The sequence below is a fragment of the Coregonus clupeaformis genome, chromosome 17 (genome assembly GCF_020615455.1).
Source record: "Coregonus clupeaformis isolate EN_2021a chromosome 17, ASM2061545v1, whole genome shotgun sequence".
Classification (NCBI taxonomy): Eukaryota; Metazoa; Chordata; class Actinopteri; order Salmoniformes; family Salmonidae; genus Coregonus; species Coregonus clupeaformis.
In genome coordinates, this window is record NC_059208.1 from 58,196,652 (window position 1) to 58,219,272 (window position 22,621).

The 22,621-nt window shown below is 46.3% G+C and overlaps 1 pseudogene; it reads left to right on the forward strand.

Annotated features, from left to right (window-relative positions):
* Nucleotides 1-1,543: 1,543 nt before the first annotated feature.
* LOC121586790 lies at nt 1,544-21,360 on the forward strand (annotated as a pseudogene).
* Nucleotides 21,361-22,621: the final 1,261 nt, after the last annotated feature.

Below are 22,621 nucleotides of genomic sequence, written 5' to 3' on the forward strand. Positions count from 1 at the left end.
TGCTCCAGAGCGTTCAGGACCTCAGACTGGCGCAAAGGTTCACCTTCCAACAGGACAAAGACCCTAAGCACACAGCCAAGACAACGCAGGAGTGGCTTCGGGACAAGTCTCTGAATGTCCTTGAGTGGCCCAGCCAGAGCCCGGACTTGAACCCGATCGAACGTCTCTGGAGAGACCTGAAAATAGCTGTGGAGCGACGCTCCCCATCCAACCTGACAGAGCTTGAGGGGATCTGCAGAGAAGAATGGGAGAAACTCCCCAAATACAGGTGTGCCAAGCTTGTAGCGTCATACCCAAGAAGACTCTATGCTGTAATCGCTGCCAAAGGTGCTTCAACAAAGTACTGAGCAAAAGGTCTGAATACTTATGTAAATGTGATATTTCCGTTTTTTATTTGTAATAACAATTATCTGATTGGCTGGGCCTGGCTCCCCAGTGGGTGGGTCTATGCCCTCCCAGGCCCACCCATGGCTGCGCCCCTGCCCAGTCATGTGAGAATAGATTAGGGCCTAATTTATTTATTTCAATTGACTGCTTTCCTTATATGAACTGTGACTCAGTAAAATCGTTGAAATTGTTTAATGTTGTGTTTATATTTTTGTTCAGTATAGTTGCTGCATAATTTGGGTGATGTTGCATCCACAGAGTTGGTCGCTTCAGACAAAGTAGCCTAATCAATATTGTTCCAGGGCTGAGTTTCCCAAAAGCATCATAGCACTAAAAGAATATTTCCTCCATTTAGTTTAAATTAAAGATGATCAGTGCTACGATGCTTTTGGGAAACCCAGCCCAGGTGATGAGGCACAAATGGGAGATGATTTTTTCCCCTAGAAACTTAACAGCTGTGCTCATCCAAACATTTAAAGAGGAATATAATCATCATCAACGGGGTTAACGAGTCATGGTTAACTAAAGGCACACATTGGCGTTGTTCGGGATTATCAAAACCGCAATGTATCATTGGTAAATTGTGACTGACCGGCAGATCTATTTATGATGCAAGGTGATTTGTAGATCAGTCAGTCGGCAGTCGCCTGCAGTAATGGCAATGTCAACAGAAGTGGGAGGATCAACAGAAGTGGGCGTATGGAAAGCAAATCAACTAATTTGGCAGATTTGTTGCCACTCCAGACCGTTTTGCGTGGCTGATTGGGCTGCACAAAGAGTTGATTGTTGACAACTGTAGCATTTTAGCTAAACCTAACCCTTTTCCTAACCTTAACCTCATTCTCCTAACCTGACACTTTAATTATCCTAACCTGCTACACATTTTAGCTAAGCCTAACCCTTTTCCTAACCTTAACCTCATTCTCCTAACCTGACATGTTAATTCTCCTAACCTGCTACGTTAGTTATCTTAACCTGCTATGTAAACATTCAGCTGAACCGCGGTGCACCTGGCTATGGCCAGTTTAACAAATAATGGAGTGCTGATGTTACTCCCATCGCTGTTGATCCACCCACTAATGTTACACCCATCGCTGCTGATCCACCCACTTATTTTGCAAAGAACACTTTCAGACACACTCCATGTATGCAGTTACCCATACTTGGGGTTGGTTAACTCTCATTCATCAGGGAGCTTTTTAACGGCGTTTACTTTACAGTTACGCATGATATTCTATTCAAGATGTCCGTAGGCTACGCTCACTGCATAAACGTGTGCGCTCCATCCTCCGCAGCATGGCAACAGGATTTTCCGTTACAGCTTAATTTATGCCTACATCTCCGATGCGTTGATGAAGAGGCTGACGATTTGGATTAGTTAGCGGGATCAATAATCAACATGCCGGTATTTTCGTGGGCCTCTCCTGGCTATCCCCGGGGTCTCCTGGTAGTTGTTTTGGTTGTGTTCGTGGGCATTGCATTGCCAAGTGAAGCCTCTGTCCCTGCAAATCTATCACACGGAACTGAAGGCTCACATTTAACTAATATCACTAATACTAAAAAGGCATTTCCTGTGCTCGCCGTAAATTACGAACACGTACGAAAGCCTTTTGAGGTCGCGCTATGGATCCTCCTCGCTTTATTGATGAAACTGGGTGAGTGCCTTTGCTTTTGTCACGATGTTACAATGATCCACTTGGGGATGCCTCTTACTATATGAATTGATATGGATCGATATGACGCTATCAAACGTCACATTTCTCTGGGGTCATGATGATGATGATGATGATGATGATGAGGTTCGACAGGGACATTATTGCAATACACTACAACACATCAATTCAGACAGGAATGTAAGTCTAATGTTGTGGTATATTATAAATATACTACAGTTCCTGGCAGGAAGTTTGGACACAGGAGGTGCCCACTCTATTACTAATCGCTACACTGATGGCAGAGGTGGGATGATTCCATAAAGGTACTATGGGTAAAGGTACTATGGCCGCAAAGTATTCTGGTTCTTTATGGCACAGGATCGGGTATACCCATTGTTTCAGTCCTACTTTGGATCATGAGATGCTGCATCTAATTACCATGGACTTTATAAGCAATTGTCCCTCTCACCAGTCACCACTAGAAACAGAAGCACAAGTTCCATAAGATTAGTGTAATAGGAGACTTGGCAAACATTTGGGATGGACATTCTCAGAGTGAAGAGAGCAGTTGTTATCATGACCTGCCAGAGTTAGAGGGATGTAGGGGTAACTAGGGGTCAGTAGGGGTCAGTAGGGGTCAGTAGGGGTGTAGCTAGTTCTGCATGTCTTTCCTGTCACTGTACTTTCTCTCTTGTATGTCCCAGAAAAAGTCATACACACTACACAAATATCACATATTATATTTAATATGCACATAACACACCCCAGACGGTGTGTGTCCCAAATGACACAATATTCCCTATATAGTGCACTACTTTTGACCAGAGCCCTATGGGTCCTGGCCAAACGTAGTGCACTATAAAGGGAATAGGGTACCATTTGGGACACAGCCTATTAAAGTAACTGTCCAGTGAAAATCTCACTTAAAAGTTAATATTCTGGGGCCTCCCGAGTGGTGCAGCGCTCTAAGGCACTGCATCGCAGTGCTTGAGGCGTCACTACAGACCCGGGTTCGATCCCAGGCTGTGTCACAGCCGGCCGTGACCCGGGAGACCCATGAGGCGGCGTACAGCGTCGTCCTGGTTAGGGGAGGGTTTGGCCGGCCGGGATTTCCTTGTCCCATCGCGCTCTAGCGACTCCTTGTGGCGGGCCGGGCACCTGCAAGCTGACTACGGTCGCCAGCTGGACGGTGTTTCCTCTGACACATTGGTGCGGCTTGCTTCCGGGTTAAGCGAGCAGTGTATCAAGAAGCAGTGCGGCTTGGCAGGGTCGTGTTTGGCTCTCGACCTTCGCCTCTCCTGAGTCCGTAGGGGAGTTGCAGCGATGGGACAAGACTGTAACTACCAACTGGGGAGAAAAAAGGGTAAAAGTACAACAACAACAAAAGTTAATATTCTGTTAAGTCACATGGTTAGCAGATGTTACCCAAATAATGTCGTTGACTCATTCTATACTCCTATTTGTGGCTAGAGCATAAATAGGAGAAAAAAAAACACTTCAAAAACCACTCCTCAAACTGCTATTTCCTCATAAAACATGACATCGTGTTGGCTCATTGGCTGAGCTGGCCAATCAGCGGTCTACTCGCGTTCATATTTTTTATGACCGGTATACGCCCACACCATTATGTTCTTGGGGTACGCCCACATCATTCAAACACAGAAAATATGCTTTTCACTATTTTACTTAGTTATAGGTCGTATTTAATAGAAATCTGGAAACACTGGACAGTTCCTTTTAAGGAATCTTCCAAGTAAGTGTTGTGTGAGTTAGAAGTCAGCTTGCAGTGATGGTAATTAGCCGCATACTACATATGTATACAGTAGTCTTTGAGACTGCCTGTCTCGCATCACTTTCCTCCTTCACAGTTAGCATTGCTAACTTCAAATCTAATCAAATGTATTGGTCACATACACGTGGTTAGCAGATTGTTATTGTGAGTGTAGTGAAATGCTTGTGCTTCTAGTTCCGACAGAGCAGTAATATCTAGCAAGTAATATCTAACAGTTCCACAACAAATATCTAATACACACAAATCTAAGTAAAGGAATAAGAATATATACATATATGGATGGCCAATGTCATTGTCAGAGCGGCATAGGTTAAGATGCAATAGATAGTATAGAATACAGTATATACATATGAGATGGGTAATGCAAGATATGTAAACATTATTAAAGTGGCATTATTAAAGTGACTAGTGTTCCATTTATTAAAGTGGCCAGTGATTTTCAAGTCTGTATGTAGGCAGCAGCGCCTCTGTGCTAGTGATGGCTGTTTAACAGTCTGATGGCCTTGAGATACAGTGCCTTGCAGAAGTATTCATCCCCCTTGGCGTTTTTCCTATTTTGTTGCATTGCAACCTGTAATTTAAAATAATTTTTATATGGATTTCATGTAATGGACATACACAAAATAGTCCAAATTGGTGAAGTGGAATGAAAAAACTAACTTGTTAAAAAAAAAAAGAACAAATAAATAACGGAAAAGTGGTACGTGCAAATGTATTCACCCCCTTTGCTATTAAGCCCCTAAATAAGATCTGGTGCAACCAATTACCTTCAGAAGTCACATAATTAGTTAAATAAAGTCCACCTGTGTGCAATCTGTGTCACATGATCTGTCACATGATCTCGGTATATATACACCTGTTCTGAAAGGCCCCAGAGTCTGCAACACCACTAAGCAAGGGGCACCACCAAGCAAGCGGCACCATGGAGACCAAGGAGCTCTCCAAACAGGTCAGGGACAAAGTTGTGGAGAAGTACAGATCAGGGTTGGGTTATAAAAAAAGATCAGAAACTTTGAACGTCACACGGAGCACCATTTAAATCCATTATTAAAAAATGGAAAGAATATGGCACCACAACAAACCTGCCAAGAGAGGGCCGCCCACCAAAACTCACGAACCAGGCAAGGAGGGCATTAATCAGAGGCAACAAAGAGACCAAAGATAACCCTGAAGGAGCTGCAAAGCTCCACAGCAGAGATTGGAGTATCTGTTCATAGGACCACTTTAAGCCTTACACTCCACAGAGCTGGGCTTTACGGAAGAGTGGCCAGAAAAAAGCCATTGCTTAAAGAAAAAAATAAGCAAACACGTTTGGTGTTCACCAAAAGGCATGTGGGAGACTCCCCAAACATATGGAAGAAGGTACTCTGGTCAGATGAGACTAAAATTGAGCTTTTTGGCGCAAACCCAACACCTCTCATCACCGCGAGAACACCATCCCTACAGTGAAGCATGGTGGTGGCAGCATCATGCTGTTGGGATGTTTTTCATCGGCAGGGACTGGGAAACTGGTCAGAATTGAAGGAATGATGGATGGCGCTAAATACAGGGAAATTCTTGAGGGAAACCTATTTCAGTCTTCCAGAGATTTGAGACTGGGACGGAGGTTCACCTTCCAGCAGGACAATGACCCTAAGCATACTGCTAAAGCAACACTCAAGTGGTTTAAGGGGAAACATTTAAATGTCTTGGAATGGCCTAGTCAAAGCCCAGACCTCAATCCAATTGAGAATCTGTGGTATGACTTAAAGATTGCTGTACACCAGCGGAACCCATCCAATTTGAAGGAGCTGGAACAGTTTTGCCTTGAAGAATGGGCAAAAATCCCAGTGGCTAGATGTGCCAAGCTTATAGAGACATACCCCAAGAGACCTTTTGCAGCTGTAATTGCTGCAAAAGGTGGCTCTACAAAGTATTGAATTTGGGGGGGTGAATAGTTATGCACGCTCAAGTTTTCTGTTTTTTTTGTCTTATTTCTTGTTTCTTTCACAACCAAAAATATTTTGCATCTTCAAAGTGGTAGGCATGTTGTGTAAATCAAATGATACAACCCCCCAAAAATCCATTTAAATTACAGGTTGTAAGGCAACAAAATAGGACAAATGCCAAGGGGGGTGAATACTTTCGCAAGCCACTGTAGAAGCAGTTTTTCAGTCTCTCAGTCCCACCTTTGATGCACCTGTACTGACCTCGCTTTCTGGATGATAGCGGGGTGAACAGGCAGTGGCTCAGGTGGTAGTTGTCCTTGATTATCTTTTTGGCCTTCCTGTGACATCGGGTGCTGTAGGTGTCCTGGAGGGCAGGTATTTTGCCCCCGGTGATGCGTTGTGCAGACCGCACCACCCTCTGGAGAGCCCTGCGGTTGTGGGCGGTGCAGTTGCCGTACCAGGCGGTGATACAGCCCGACAGGATGCTCTCAATTGTGCATCTGTAAAAGTTTGTGAGGGTTTTAGGTGACAGGCCAAATTTCTTCAGCCTGAGGTTAAAGAGACGCTGTTGCGCTTTCTACACCACACTGTCTGTGTGGGTGGACCATTTCAGTTTGTCAGTGATACAGTGAGGGAAAAAAGTTTTTGATCCCCTGCTGATTTTGTACGTTTGCCCACTGACAAAGACATGATCAGTCTATAATTTTAATGGTAGGTTTATTTGAACAGTGAGAGACAGAATAACAACAAAAAAATCCAGAAAAACTAATGTCAAAAATGTTATAAATTGATTTGCATTTTAATGAGGGAAATAAGTATTTGACCCCTCTGCAAAACATGACTTAGTACTTGGTGGCAAAACCCTTGTTGGCAATTACAGAGGTCAGACGTTTCTTGTAGTTGGCCACCAGGTTTGCACACATCTCAGGAGGGATTTTGTCCCACTCCTCTTTGCAGATCTTCTCCAAGTCATTAAGGTTTCGAGGCTGACGTTTGGCAACTCGAACCTTCAGCTCCCTCCACAGATTTTCTATGGGATTAAGGTCTGGAGACTGGCTAGGCCACTCCAGGACCTTAATGTGCTTCTTCTTGAGCCACTCCTTTGTTGCCTTGGCTGTGTGTTTTGGGTCATTGTCATGCTGGAATACCCATCCACGACCCATTTTCAATGCCCTGGCTGAGGGAAGGAGGTTCTCACCCAAGATTTGACGGTACATGGCCCCGTCCATCGTCCCTTTGATGCGGTGAAGTTGTCCTGTCCCCTTAGCAGAAAAACACCCCCAAAGCATAATGTTTCCACCTCCATGTTTGACGGTGGGGATGGTGTTCTTGGGGTCATAGGCAGCATTCCTCCTCCTCCAAACACGGCGAGTTGAGTTGATGCCAAAGAGCTTGATTTTGGTCTCATCTGACCACAACACTTTCACCCAGTTCTCCTCTGAATCATTCAGATGTTCATTGGCAAACTTCAGACGGGCCTGTATATGTGCTTTCTTGAGCAGGGGGACCTTGCGGGCGCTGCAGGATTTCAGTCCTTCACGGCGTAGTGTGTTACTAGTTGGTTTCTTGGTGACTATGGTCCCAGCTGCCTTGAGATCATTGACAAGATCCTCCCGTGTAGTTCTGGGCTGATTCCTCACCGTTCTCATGATCATTGCAACTCCACGAGGTGAGATCTTGCATGGAGCCCCAGGCCGAGGGAGATTGACAGTTCTTTTGTGTTTCTTCAATTTGCGAATAATCGCACCAACTGTTGTCACCTTCTCACCAAGCTGCTTGGCGGTGGTCTTGTAGCCCATTCCAGCCATGTGTAGGGTCTACAATCTTGTCCCTGACATCCTTGGAGAGCTCTTTGGTCTTGGCCATGGTAGAGAGTTTGGAATCTGATTGATTGATCGCTTCTGTGGACAGGTGTCTTTTATACAGGTAACAAACTGAGATTAGGAGCACTCCCTTTAAGAGTGTGCTCCTAATCTCAGCTCGTTATCTGTATAAAAGACACCTGGGAGCCAGAAATCTTTCTGATTGAGAGGGGGTCAAATACTTATTTCCCTCATTGAAATGCAAATCAATTTATAACATTTTTGACATGCGTTTTTCTGGATTTTTTTGTTGTTATTCTGTCTCTCACTGTTCAAATAAACCTACCATTAAAATTATAGACTGATCATTTCTTTGTCAGTGGGCAAACGTACAAAATCAGCAGGGGATCAAATACTTTTTTCCCTCACTGTATGTACGTTGAGGAACTTAAAACGTTCCACCTTCTCCACTGCTGTCCCGTCTGTGGATAGGGGGGGTACTCCCTCTGCTGTTTCCTGAAGTCCACAATCATCTCCTTTGTTTGGTTACATTGAGGGAGAGGTTATTTTCCTGACACCACACTCTGAGAACCCTCACCTCCTCCCTGTAGGCTGTCTCATCGTTGTTGGTAATCAAGTCTACTACTGTTGTGTTGTCTGCAAACTTGATGATTGAGTTGGAGGCGTGCATGGCTTCGCAGTCATGGGTGGACAGGGAGTACAGGAGGGGGCTGAGCACACACCCTTGTGGGGCCCCAGTGTTGAGGATCAGTGAAGTGGAGATGTTGTTTCCTACCTTCACCACCTAGGGGCGGCCCGTCAGGAAGTCCAGGACCCAGTTGCACAAGGTGGGGTTCAGACCCAGGGCCTCGAGCTTAATGATGAGCTTGGAGGGTACTATGGTGTTGAATGCTGAGCTATAGTCAATTAACAGCATTCTTACATGGGTATTCCTCTTGTCCAGATGGGATAGGGCAGTGTGCAGTGTGATGGCGATTGCATCGTCTGTGGACCTATTTGGGCGGTAAGCAAATTGAAGTGGGTCTAGGGTGACCGGTACGGTGGAGGTGATATGATCCTTGACTAGTCTCTCAAAGTACTTCATGATGGCAGAAGTGAGTGCTACGGGGCGATAGTCATTTAGTTCAGTTACCTTTTGCATTCTTGAGTACAGGAACAATGGTGGCCATCTTGAAGCATGTGGGGACAGCAGACTGGGATAGGGAGAGATTGAATATGTCCGTAAACACACCAGCCAGCTGGTCTGCGCATGCTCTGAGGACGCAGCTAGGAATGCCGTCTGGGCCGGCAGCCTCGCGAGGGTTACTCACGTCGGCCATGGAGAAGGAGAGCCCACAGTTCTTGGTAGCTGGCCACGTCGCTGGCACTGTGTTATCCTCAAAGCGGGCAAAGAACTTGTTTAGCTTGTCTGGCAGCAAGCCGTCGGTGTCCGCGACGTGGCTGGTTTTCCTGTTGTAGTCTGTGACTGAGCACACACCCTTGTGGGGCCCCAGTGTTGAGGATCAGTGAAGTGGAGATGTTGTTTCCTACCTTCACCACCTGGGGTGGCCCCACAAGGGCCCCCAGGTGTATGGTGTGTGACTGTGGGGGGATATGTGCTGTTGCTGAGTTATGTATGGGTTTTTTTGTGGTTCCCGCCCCATTCCCAGATACGGTAAATGACAACGTTCCATTACTCATAGACATATGTTAGTCAGATAGTAGACTGCTAAGGTTTGTATCCTCAGACATTTCTTACTAAGGGCTTCAGTTATCTGCAGTTGCAGCACCGGCATGGTTGATCTATGACTAACTACTGCAGTAGCATCAGCATGTGTGTTGCCTAAAATAGCGGTCTAAAAAAGGCCTTTTTTTATATTTTTCACGAGAGCTCAGACTTACAGCGATGCAAAAGTAACTGATTTTTAGCATTTTAATTGATCTAAGAATGAAGTGGTTATGTGTGTATGCTGTGAACTTAAAGTACCTTTAACCACTTCGACAGGCACTGTCTTTTCATATCATTCAGTACACATCTCAAGACAATTGCAACAGAGGCTGTATCAACATAGGGAGAAAATTGCCACACATTCTTGCCTCGATACGGCAATGTCATAACAAACCCACTGTCCTACTACTGACCCAGCCCCGGATTCATAAAGCAAAAAAAGTTTAAGATCTAGGATCAGTTTTGCCTTTTAGATCATAATGAATAAGATTACATGGACGGGGGGGGGGGACCTAATCGTAGATCAGCACTCCTGCTCTGAGACACTTCATGAATACAGTCCCCTGTCGTACAGCAGACATATGTCTTAACATGAACATAAATAACATTACCTATCCCATCTTCCCCCCAGGTTTCGATCTGATCCCCCGTCTGTCCGGCGTGGTCCCAGAGAGCTGCCTGCTGATCATGGTGGGGCTGCTGGTGGGGGGACTCATCAAGGTGATCGGAGAGGAGCCCCCTGTACTGGACTCCCAGCTCTTCTTCCTGTGCCTCCTTCCGCCCATCATCCTCGACGCAGGCTACTTCCTCCCCATCCGGCCCTTCACAGAGAACGTGGGCACCATCTTGGTGTTTGCGGTTATAGGTAAGCTAAGTACGGACTGCTCAATCAATCACATTTATTTTATTCAGCCCTTTTTACATCATCAGTTTTCACATAGTGCTTATACAGAAACCCAGCCAAAAACCCCAAACAGCAAGCAATGCAGATGTAGAAGCACCGTGGCTAGGAAAGACTCTAGAAAGGCAGGAACCTAGGAAGAAACCTAGAGAGGAACCAGGCTCTGAGGAGTGGCCAGTCCTCTTCTGGCTGTGTCAGCCAGAGATTATAAGAGTACATGGCCATTTAGGCCAGATCGTTCTTCAAGACGTTCAAACGTTCATAGATGACCAGCAGGGTCAACAAGGGTCTGCTAAAGAACGTTATCCCGTCCCTCCAGTGTAATGTGTATACAGATGTATTTGCTGCTATGTATTTGTTGCTGTTATGATTCATGTTGTCATGTTATCATGACATAATATTATGTATTTTTAATCTGCCGCAAACCAATTTCCTAGCCTGGTCAAGGAGTGGCATGATGGGACAAACAGACTGGTACCCAGGCTACCATTTTCCCATTGTGGGATGATAAAGTGAACTTCTACTACTACTATTATTTACCCTGTGAAAATGTTATCAAATAATTCAGCCTTATTGAAATAAGCCATTCTCTCATTCTTTTAGGTACCCTGTGGAATGCCTTCTTCGTGGGAGGATTGCTGTATGCCTTGTGCCAGATCGAGAGCGTGGGTCTGACCGGCGTGGACCTGTTGGCCTGCCTGCTCTTCGGCTCCATCGTCTCGGCCGTGGACCCGGTGGCCGTGCTGGCTGTGTTCGAGAAGATCCACATCAATGAGCTGATCCACATCCTGGTATTTGGGGAGTCCCTTCTCAATGATGCTGTCACTGTGGTGAGTGTTCAAAATAGGAAAAGCACTCGAACATCTGAGTAGCCTTGTTGCAGGTGCGTGGGAATAATTAAATGATGTCTATATAAAGAAAGACCCGCACACTGCTCTTGCCACTATCACTTCAGTTCATTAAACTGTGGTGGGTGTTGGCAGTGAAGATTAGGACAAATTGAACCAGACCTATAAATATGGAGAGGCTGTCTTTAACTCCGGGTGAGGTTAATTGCTGCCTCTCTGTTTCTGTGTACAAAGTTGGATCGTTTCAATCAAACCCATTCAACTCAAGTTAACATGACGGGATCTGTTTTGTTCCCTTATTGCCAGCTGTGTAAATTCAGTGTTCATTTCCAGACGTGTGGCTGACGCCACAAGCCACCCCCTTTAACAGGCAGCCAGTGTTCTCACAGCTGAGGAGGATGAGTATAATCAATTTTGCATTAACCATGACGGTGCACTTTCCTCTCAGCTAGCTCTAACGGCAGGGAGATAGCCGTAGCTTCAACGGCTCACTGTATACACTACCAGTCAAAAGTTTGGACACACCTACTCATTCAAAGGTTTTTCTTTATTTGTACTATTTTTTACATTGTAGAATAATTGTGAAGACATCAAAACTATGAAATAACGCATATGGAATCAACCAAAAAAGTGTTAAACAAATCAAAATAGATTTTATATTTGAGATTCTTCAAAAAGCCACCCTTTGCCTTTATGAGCTTTGCACACACTTGGCATTCTCTCAACCAGCTTCATGAGGTAGTCACCTGGAATGCATTTCAATTAACAGGTGTGCCTTGTTAAAAGTTAATTTGTGGAATGTCTTTCCTTCTTAATGCATTTGTGTTGTGACAAGGTAGGGTTGGTATACAGAAGATAGCCCTATTTGGTAAAAGACCAAGTCCATATTATGGCAAGAACAGCTCAAATAAGCAAAGAGAAACAACAGTCTATCATTACTTTAAGAAATGAAGGTCAGTCAATACGGAACATTTCAAGAACTTTGAAAGTTTCTTCAAGTGCTGTTGCAAAAACCATCAAGCGCTATGATGAGGACCACCATAATAATATAATAATAATATGCCATTTAGCAGACGCTTTTATCCAAAGCGACTTACAGTCATGCGTGCATAATTTTTTTTTTTGTGTATGGGTGGTCCCGGGGATCGAACCCACTACCTTGGCGTTACAAGCGCCGTGCTCTACCAGCTGAGCTACAGAGGACCACAGGAATGGAAGACCCAGAGTTACCTCTGCTGCAGAGGATAAGTTCATTAGAGTTACCAGCCTCAGAAATTGCTGTGTGAATCAGGCCTTCATGGTCGAATTACTGCAAAGAAACCACTACTAAAGAACACCAATAAGAAGAGACCTGCTTGGGCCAAGAAACACAAGCAATGGACATTAGACCGGTGGAAATTTGTCCTATGGTCTGGAGTCCAAATTTGAGATTTTTGATTTGACTGGTACTGTACATAAAACGGACATTAATGTACTGAACAAAAATATAAACTCAACATGTAAAAGTGTTAGTCCTATGAGCTGAAATAAAAAATCCCAGAAATGTTCCATACACACAAAAAGCTTATTTCTCTCAAATGTTTGGTGTAACAAATTAGTTTACATCCCGGTTAGTGAGCATTTCTCCGTTGCCAAGGTAATCCATCCACCTGACAGGTGTGACATATCAAGAAGCTGATTAAACAGCATGATCATTACACAGGTGCACCTTGTGCTGGGTACAAAAAGCCACTCTAAAATGTGCAGTTTTGTCACACAGCACAATGCCACAGACATCTCAAGTTTTGAGGGAGCGTGCAATTGACATGCTGACTGCAGTAATGTCCACCAGAGCTGTTGCCAGAGAATTTTATGTTAACTTCTCTACCATAAGCCGCCTCCAACGTCGTTCTAGAGAATTTGGCAGTACATCCAACCGGCCTCACAACCGCAGACCATGTGTAACCACGCCAGCCCAGGACTTCCACATCCAGTTCTTCACCTGCGGGATCGTCTGAGACTAGCCACCCGGACAGCTGATGAAACTGAGGATTATTTCTGTCTGTAATAAAGCCCTTTTGTGGGGAAAAAACGCATTCTGATTGGCTGGGCCTGGCTCCCAAGTGGGTGGGCCTATGCCCTCCCAGGCCCACCCATGGCTGCGCCCCTGCCCAGTCATGTGAAATCCATAGATTAGGGCCTAATGAATTTATTTCAATTGACTGATTTCCTTATATGAACTGTAACTCAGTAAAATCATTGAAATTGTTGCATGTTGCCTTTATATTTATGTTCAGTATAGATGCCGAATGGTAGTTTGGGTGCTTTTGGCAGGTGTAGATATTACTCAGCCAAATGGCTCTGACTATGCCAACCCGGCCACTGATTCAGCATACAACCTTATCACCCAAACCGAGGCAGATGTTATTTAATGGAGCAGTGAAGCAATAGGAGGGTATTTACTGCCTGGCAGTGAGAATGGTCACAGTGTTCCAAAGACTGAGGGGCTGATCCAACTAGGGTGCTTCCCAAATGTCACCCTGTTCCCTACATAGTCCAAAAGTACATACTGGTCAAAAGTAGTGCACTATATAGAAAATAGGGTTCCATTTGGGACTCAACCCTAGTACCTGGAGTTTGGTAGAAGGATACTATTTACATACTGTAGTGATTGGGCTGTATACATTCCATGTATAATGATTACATTTTACATTTTAGTCATTTAGCAGACGCTCTTATCCAGAGCGACTTACAGTTAGTGAATACATATATATATATATATATATATATATATATATATATATATATATATATATATATATTTTTTAACTGGTCCCCCGTGGGAATCGAACCCACAACCCTGGCGTTGCAAACGCCATGCTCTATCAACTGAGCTACATCCCTGCCGGCCATTCCCTCCCCTACCCTGGACAACGCTAGGCCAATTGTGCGCCGCCCATGAGTCTCCCGGTCGCGGCCGGCTGCGACAGAGCCTGGATTCGAACCAGGATCTCTAGTGACACAGCTAGCACTGCGATGCAGTGCCTTAGATCACTGCGCCACTCAGGAGATTATGTTAAGTAATTTATCATTCAACCAATAGGCACCCCCACCCCCACCCCCAAACATCTTCCCGAAGATATGAACGTGAAGCAGAACCAAATCAACAACTATTGCTAAATCTAGTTGATAGAAAATCTCAATTTGTGCATCCCAAATGGCACCCTATCCCCATCTCCTATGTAGTGCACTACTTTTGATAAGGGCCCAAAGGGCTCTGGTCAAAAGAAGTGCACTATATAGCGAATAGGGTGCCATTTGGGACCCTCGCATAGATCTGTGCGCGCTTCCACTGACCCCTTCTTTCGTCCCTCCATGCAGGTTCTGTACAACCTGTTTGAGGAGTTCTCCAAAGTGGGGACGGTTACTGTATTGGATGTGTTCCTAGGCGTGGTGTGTTTCTTCGTGGTGTCCTTGGGAGGGGTCCTGGTGGGGGCCATCTACGGCGTCCTGGCAGCCTTCACCTCTCGCTTCACCTCACACAGCCGCGTCATCGAACCCCTCTTCGTCTTCCTCTACAGCTACATGGCCTACCTCTCCGCCGAGATGTTCCATCTCTCTGGTATCATGGCGTAAGTAGCTATTTGACAGATAACAGATGTGTATTGATAAGGAGATGGGACACCATTATGTTGGCTTCAGTGTGTTCCATAGAGCATTATGGGTACTGTAGTACATCATTCTACAAGATGAACTGACATTGACTTATTATCAATTTGATAAATGAACATGAAGTTACAATGAAAATCAACTTGTCGTTTTTTTCACCATAGTTTGATAGCATGTGGGGTCGTGATGCGGCCCTATGTGGAGGCCAACATATCCCACAAGTCCTACACCACCACCAAGTACTTCCTGAAGATGTGGAGCAGTGTGAGCGAGACACTTATCTTCATCTTCCTGGGCGTGTCCACGGTGGCCGGGCCGCATGCCTGGAACTGGACCTTCGTCATCGTCACCGTCATTCTCTGTCTGGTGTCACGAGTACTCGGTCAGTACCATCCTCTGTCTGGTGTCACGAGTACTGGATCAGTACCATCCTCTGTCTGGTGTCACGAGTACTGGATCAGTACCATCCTCTGTCTGGTGTCACAAATACTGGGTCAGTACCATCCTCTGTCTGGTGTCACGAATACTGGGTCAGTACCATCCTCTGTCTGGTGTCACGAATACTGGGTCAGTACCATCCTCTGTCTGGTGTCACCAGTACTGAGTCAGTACCATCCTCTGTCTGGTGTCACGAGTACTGGGTCAGTACCATCCTCTGTCTGGTGTCACGAGTACTGGGTCAGTACCATCCTCTGTCTGGTGTCACGAATACTGGGTCAGTACCATCCTCTGTCTGGTGTCACGAGTACTGGGTCAGTACCATCCTCTGTCTGGTGTCATGAATACTGGGTCAGTACCATCCTCTGTCTGGTGTCACGAGTACTGGGTCAGTACCATCCTCTGTCTGGTGTCACCAGTACTGGGTCAGTATAAAGCAAAATGTTTAAATCAGTTTAACCTTTATTTTATGTGCATTTAAACATCTCAATATACTTTTCAGTAAAATAGACATAATCAAATTAAATAATTAACACATTAAAAGCAGTAGTTGAAATAAAGTAACATTATAATGTAACCGTTATAGTTTAAACAAAAATGTATTATCGTTCCATCTGTGTGTGTGTGTGTGTTTCAGGAGTGATTGGCCTTACGTTCATCATCAACAAATTCCGGATCGTCAGGTTGACCAAAAAGGACCAGTTCATCGTGGCCTACGGTGGCCTGCGAGGGGCCATAGCCTTTTCCCTGGGTTATCTGCTGTCAAGTAATCACCGGATGAGGAACTTGTTCCTGACAGCCATCATCACTGTGATCTTCTTCACTGTGTTTGTGCAGGTGAGGCGGACAAGGGGCGCGTTCCTCTGCCCAGGCGTTGCTGACGCATGCCAGATCTTACAGCTTTTACCACATCAAATGTTGTATAGCAATTTGGTGCCTGACGGCACAGTCGATGACGTGGCACGCAACCATTGGTTGATGCAATGCAACGTCTCAGCAGGGGAAAGCCACCAATCTGAGTGATGCTGTAAAGCACAGGTGTCAAACTCATTCCACAGAGGGCCGAGTGTCTGCAGGTTTTCACTCCTCCCTTGTACTTGATTGATGAATTAAGGTCACTAATTAGTTAAATAAATAAATAAATAATATGCCATTTAGCAGACGCTTTTATCCAAAGCGACTTACAGTCATGCGTGCATAAATTTTTGTGTATGGGTGGTCCCGGGGATCGAACCCACTACCTTGGCGTTACAAGCGCCGTGCTCTACCAGCCGTGCTCTACCAGCCGTGCTCTACCAGCCGTGCTCTACCAGCCGTGCTCTACCAGCCGTGCTCTACCAGCCGTGCTCTACCAGCCGTGCTCTACCAGCCGTGCTCTACCAGCCGTGCTCTACCAGCCGTGCTCTACCAGCTGAGCTACAGCTCCCCTCACCTGGTTGTCTGGGTCTTAACTGGACACAACTTGAAATTAAATTGAAATGACAAAAACCAGCAGACACTCGGATTGGAATTAGTTTGACAGCCCTGCTCTGAGTTTCAACAGCCCTAGACTCTACTGTGTATCTGTGAGAGAGTGAAACAGCACACTTTGACCTGCTTATGTAGACTGGGATCACTTTACAACAGCCGCTGAGGGGAGGACAGCTCATAATAATGGCTGGAACGGAGCAAATGGAATGGCATCAGTCACATAGAAACCATGCGTTTGATACCATTCCACTCCAGCCATTACCACGAGCCCGTCCTCCCCAATTAAGGTGCCACCAAACTCCTGTGCTTTACAACTACTGTAACTAGCGCTTTTATGTTTTTGTTTTCAGGGCATGACAATCAGGCCTTTGGTTGAGCTACTGGCTGTGAAGCGGAAGGAGAGAAAGCCTTCCATCAACCAGGAGATTCACACACAGGTGATGAGCAGTATTATATGGAATACTTAAGCATTAAGGCCCGAGGGGGTGTGGTATATGGCCAATATACAACGGCTAAGGGCTGTTCTTAGGCAGTGCCTGGATACAGCCCTTAGCCGTGGTATATTGGCTATATACCACAAAACCCTGAGGTGCCTTATTGCTATTATAAACTGGTTACCAACGTAATTAGAGCAGTAAAAATAAACGTTTTGTCATATCCGTGGTATACGGTCTGATATACCACGGCTGTCAGCCAATCAGAATTCAGGTCTCGACCCACTCAGTTTATAATAAATATTATACTGTTGTATTAGCTATATTATCATATTACACTTATTATTATTATTATATGGGATACTTCTATTTCTAGTACACTCTTAGTGTGTTTTTAATCAGATAGACTTTGTAAACCCTGCATTTTCTCTCTTAGTTCCTGGACCATCTCCTCACAGGCGTTGAGGGTGTCCGTGGTCATTATGGACATTATCACTGGAAGGAGAAGTATGGATCCCATTCCAAACATACTGGGAGATTGATATACTTGTATTGCCATTTAAATGTCCACGTATTATCAACTTTCGCTCTCTCGCTCTCTCGCTTGCTCTCTCTCTCGCTCCCCCCCCCCCACTCTCTTCCCCTCACTTTCACTCTCTCCCCCCTCACTCTCTCTCTCTTTCCATTCCTCTCCTCTTATCATATCAGGCTGAACCGCTTCAACAAGACCTATGTGAAGAGGTGGCTGATAGCTGGTGAGAACTTCATGGAACCTGAGTTGATCGCCTTCTACCGAAAGATGGAGCTGAAGCAGGCTATCATGCTGGTGGAGAGTGGGCAGCTGCCCTCGGCCCTCCCCTCCACTGTCTCCATACAGTAAGTATTGGCTCCTGTTTCTGTTTCTTTAACATTGCGATTTTTGAGTTTAAGAAGTAGAATGTACTTAATTTTGTTCCTGTGTGCATCCCGTCCTTAGTATTTATCATCCATGCAGTAAGGGCCCATTACTGTCCACATCCTCTCCACCAGAGCCTAGTCATGCTGCTTGACAATGACCAGGAGTTGGCAAGATGGTGCAAAAAGATCTGGAACCAGGCTAGGCTAACAGTGGTCTTTCTGGGTTCCTGACTTGGGTGTGATGGCGTTTTGTTATTTCCTTTCTGATCTGTGTCTTCCCAGGAACATCCAGCTCAGTGCGACTCCACGGGTCTCTAAGAAACGGGAGGAAGAGATCAGAAGGATCCTGAGGTCCAACCTGCAGAACAACAAGCAAAGAGTGAGTTGGACACTTTTAAAGAAGGAGGCTGAGTTGAAGTTGAATATCTGAAGGAAATACCAGTAGAGACGACCAGTAAACTGTTCATGATGCGGACTCAGCACTCTTACAGTTGCTTAGATATATCTTCTGGCTGCAAACACCCTGTTCCCTGTCTCCTCAGATGTGCTCATTCTCCTATAGCAGACACGCTCTGTTCGACGCCGATGAGGAGGACAACGTGAGTGAGGTGCATCTGAGGAAGATGGAGAGGAGGGTCAGTGTGATGGAGAGGAGGGTCAGTGGGATGGAGAGGAGGGTCAGTGGGATGGAGAGGAGGGTCAGTGGGATGGAGAGGAGGGGATGGAGAGGAGGGTCAGTGGGATGGAGAGGAGGGTCAGTGGGATGGAGAGGAGGGTCAGTGGGATGGAGAGGAGGGTCAGTGGGATGGAGAGGAGGGTCAGTGTGATGGAGAGGAGGGTCAGTGTGATGGAGAGGAGGGTCAGTGGGATGGAGAGGAGGGTCAGTGGGATGGAGAGGAGGGTCAGTGGGATGGAGAGGAGGGGATGGAGAGGAGGGTCAGTGTGATGGAGAGGAGGGTCAGTGGGATGGAGAGGAGGGTCAGTGGGATGGAGAGGAGGGTCAGTGGGATGGAGAGGAGGTGATGGAGAGGAGGGTCAGTGTGATGGAGTGGAAGGGATGGAGAGGAGGTGATGGAGAGGAGGGTCAGTGTGATGGAGAGGAGGGTCAGTGGGATGGAGAGGAGGGTCAGTGGGATGGAGAGGAGGGTCAGTGGGATGGAGAGGAGGGTCAGTGGGATGGAGAGGAGGTGATGGAGAGGAGGGTCAGTGTGATGGAGTGGAAGGGATGGAGAGGAGGTGATGGAGAGGAGGGTCAGTGGGATGGAGAGGAGGGTCAGTGTGATGGAGAGGAGGGTCAGTGGGATGGAGAGGAGGTGATGGAAAGGAGGGTCAGTGGGATGGAGAGGAGGGTCAGTGGGATGGAGAGGAGGGTCAGTGTGATGGAGAGGAGGGGATGGAGAGGAGGGTCAGTGTGATGGAGAGGAGGGTCAGTGTGATGGAGAGGAGGGTCAGTGTGATGGAGAGGAGGGTCAGTGGGATGGAGAGGAGGGTCAGTGGGATGGAGAGGAGGGTCAGTGGGATGGAGAGGAGGGGATGGAGAGGAGGGTCAGTGGGATGGAGAGGAGGGTCAGTGGGATGGAGAGGAGGGTCAGTGGGATGGAGAGGAGGGTCAGTGTGATGGAGAGGAGGGTCAGTGGGATGGAGAGGAGGGTCAGTGGGATGGAGAGGAGGTGATGGAGAGGAGGGTCAGTGTGATGGAGTGGAAGGGATGGAGAGGAGGTGATGGAGAGGAGGGTCAGTGGGATGGAGAGGAGGGTCAGTGTGATGGAGAGGAGGGTCAGTGGGATGGAGAGGAGGGTCAGTGTGATGGAGAGGAGGGTCAGTGGGATGGAGAGGAGGGTCAGTGGGATGGAGAGGAGGTGATGGAGAGGAGGGTCAGTGTGATGGAGTGGAAGGGATGGAGAGGAGGTGATGGAGAGGAGGGTCAGTGGGATGGAGAGGAGGGTCAGTGTGATGGAGAGGAGGGTCAGTGGGATGGAGAGGAGGGTCAGTGGGATGGAGAGGAGGGTCAGTGGGATGGAGAGGAGGGTCAGTGGGATGGAGAGGAGGGGATGGAGAGGAGGGTCAGTGGGATGGAGAGGAGGGTCAGTGTGATGGAGAGGAGGGTCAGTGGGATGGAGAGGAGGGTCAGTGGGATGGAGAGGAGGGTCAGTGTGATGGAGAGGAGGGTCAGTGGGATGGAGAGGAGGGTCAGTGGGATGGAGAGGAGGGGATGGAGAGGAGGGTCAGTGGGATGGAGAGGAGGGTCAGTGGGATGGAGTGGAAGGGATGGAGAGGAGGGTCAGTGGGATGGAGAGGAGGGTCAGTGTATTGAATGGACCCCAGTCTAGTGTTCTTTCTTGGCTATGGCTATGTCTTCGACATTGTAGAGATTTTACCTCATTGCAATAATGAAGCCTATTTGTGACGTTGTAACACTATTGTCTCTGCAGATGAGCCACTACCTCACTGTTCCAGCCAACCGGGCGTCACCTAGGCCTGGGGTCCGGAGAGTCAGGTTTGAATCCGGTCAGTCAGTCTCTAACACAGGGTTTCCCAAACTCAGTCCTGCTTAAAAAAATGAGTCACTCTATATCCCCATTTATGTTGTGGTATTGAAAACAAAATGGCAATTTGTAGTAGCGAGACTATGATCAGATAGTCTTGTAGTATCTTATTGATGTATAATACTCTACTCATTTATTTTAGACAACCAGGTTTGCAGTGCCGACAGTGTCCCTACTGTCCATTTTGAGCAGCCTTTGACTCCGAGAACACCTGACGCTGTCAGCCGAGAGGAAGAGGTACCCAAGAGGGGTAACCTGAAAGCGGAGGGCGGAGGACCCCAGGGGAACTGTATCAGACAGCAACCAGGGACAGTTGGACTACCAAAGACTAGCACACTGTCTGTGTGACCCCGGGCCCAATAAGGTTGAGAATGATCCCTTCGTGTCCTGATAAAGCACATATTTTAAACTAAAGTAGTGCATGAAGTTCGCCTGGGTACCAGTCTGTTTGTGCTAACGTTCAAATCAAATGTTGTCATGTTTGGTATGATACCGAGTACAAGGAATGGCATGTTGGCACAAAACAGGTCTGGATTTCAGGCTAACATCCAGTGGGATTGGAAGCTCCTTCTCTTCTGGCACTCCTTTGTATAAGATGAAGACATCTTCAAGTCAAAGTATTGAAGGACATTAGTTTCTCATTTATCCATGTTCCATTACTGTTGTATTGTTCATATTTTGGGTCATAGTTCTTTGGCGTTTCCTCTTGTTATGTGAGATAATGTGAATGATTTGCCAATGGTTCACGTACCAATTTTTCACAAACAATTTATTTATTTTATATCATGAAAGCATGTGTCAAGATTTGTTTGGTTTTCGAGATTTGTTTTAGTGATGTAAAATAAATAAATTGGTCATTTAGCAGACGCTCTTATCCAGAGCGACTTACAGGAGCAATTAGGGTTAAGTGCCTTGCTCAAGTGCACATCGACAGATTTTTCACCTAGTCGGCTCGGGGATTAGAACCAGCGACCTTTCGGTTACTGGCACAACGCTCTTAACCACTAAGCTACCTGCCGCCCAGCAGCTTCCGACTGACTGCATCACAGGGTAGACGGCCAACTACTGACTGCATCACACGGTAGACGGCCAATTACTTAAAGCACAACCCTTTACAGCAAGAAAACACAACGGTAACTACGGCTGCATTTACACAGGGAGCCCAATTATGGGCAAAAGATCTGATTGGTCAAAATACTAATTAGTGGAAAAATATCAGAATTGGGCTGCCTGTGTAAACGTAGCCTAAATGCTCATGCAGTTTCCAGTATTGAACTGGATAAAAGCCTTTTCAGAGGAAGCGAGTATCAAAATAGAGCCCATATCACACCTATCATGCCTTGTCTCCACTGTATTTGGGGGGGGGTACACCTCCTAAACCAAGCTCCTAAAACAGCTATACAGTGAGGGAATAAAGTATTTGATCCCCTGCTGATTTTGTACGTTTGCCCACTGACAAAGAAATGATCAGTCTATAATTTTAATGGTAGGTTTATTTTAACAGTGAGAGACAGAATAACAACAAAAATATCCAGAAAAACGCATGTCAAAAATGTTATAAATTGATTTGCATTTTAATGAGGGAAATAAGTATTTGACCCCTCTGCAAAACATGACTTAGTACTTGGTGGCAAAACCCTTGTTGGCAATCACAGAGGTCAGACGTTTCTTGTAGTTGGCCACCAGGTTTGCACACATCTCAGGAGGGATTTTGTTCCACTCCTCTTTGCAGATCTTCTCCAAATCATTAAGGATTCGAGGCTGACGTTTGGCAACTCGAACCTTCAGCTCCCTCCACAGATTTTCTATGGGATTAAGGTCTGGAGACTGGCTAGGCCACTCCAGGACCTTAATGTGCCTCTTCTTGAGCCACTCCTTTGTTGCCTTGGCCGTGTGTTTTGGGTCGTTGTCATGCTGGAATACCCATCCACGACCCATTTTCAATGCCCTGGCTGAGGGAGGGAGGTTCTCACCCAAGATTTTACGGTAAATAGCCCCGTCCATCGTCCCTTTGATATGGTGAAGTTGTCCTGTCCCCTTAGCAGAAACATTTCCCAAAGCATAATGTTTCCACCTCCATGTTTGACGGTGGGGATGGTGTTCTTTGGGGTCATAGGCAGCATTCCTCCTCCTCCAAACACGGCGA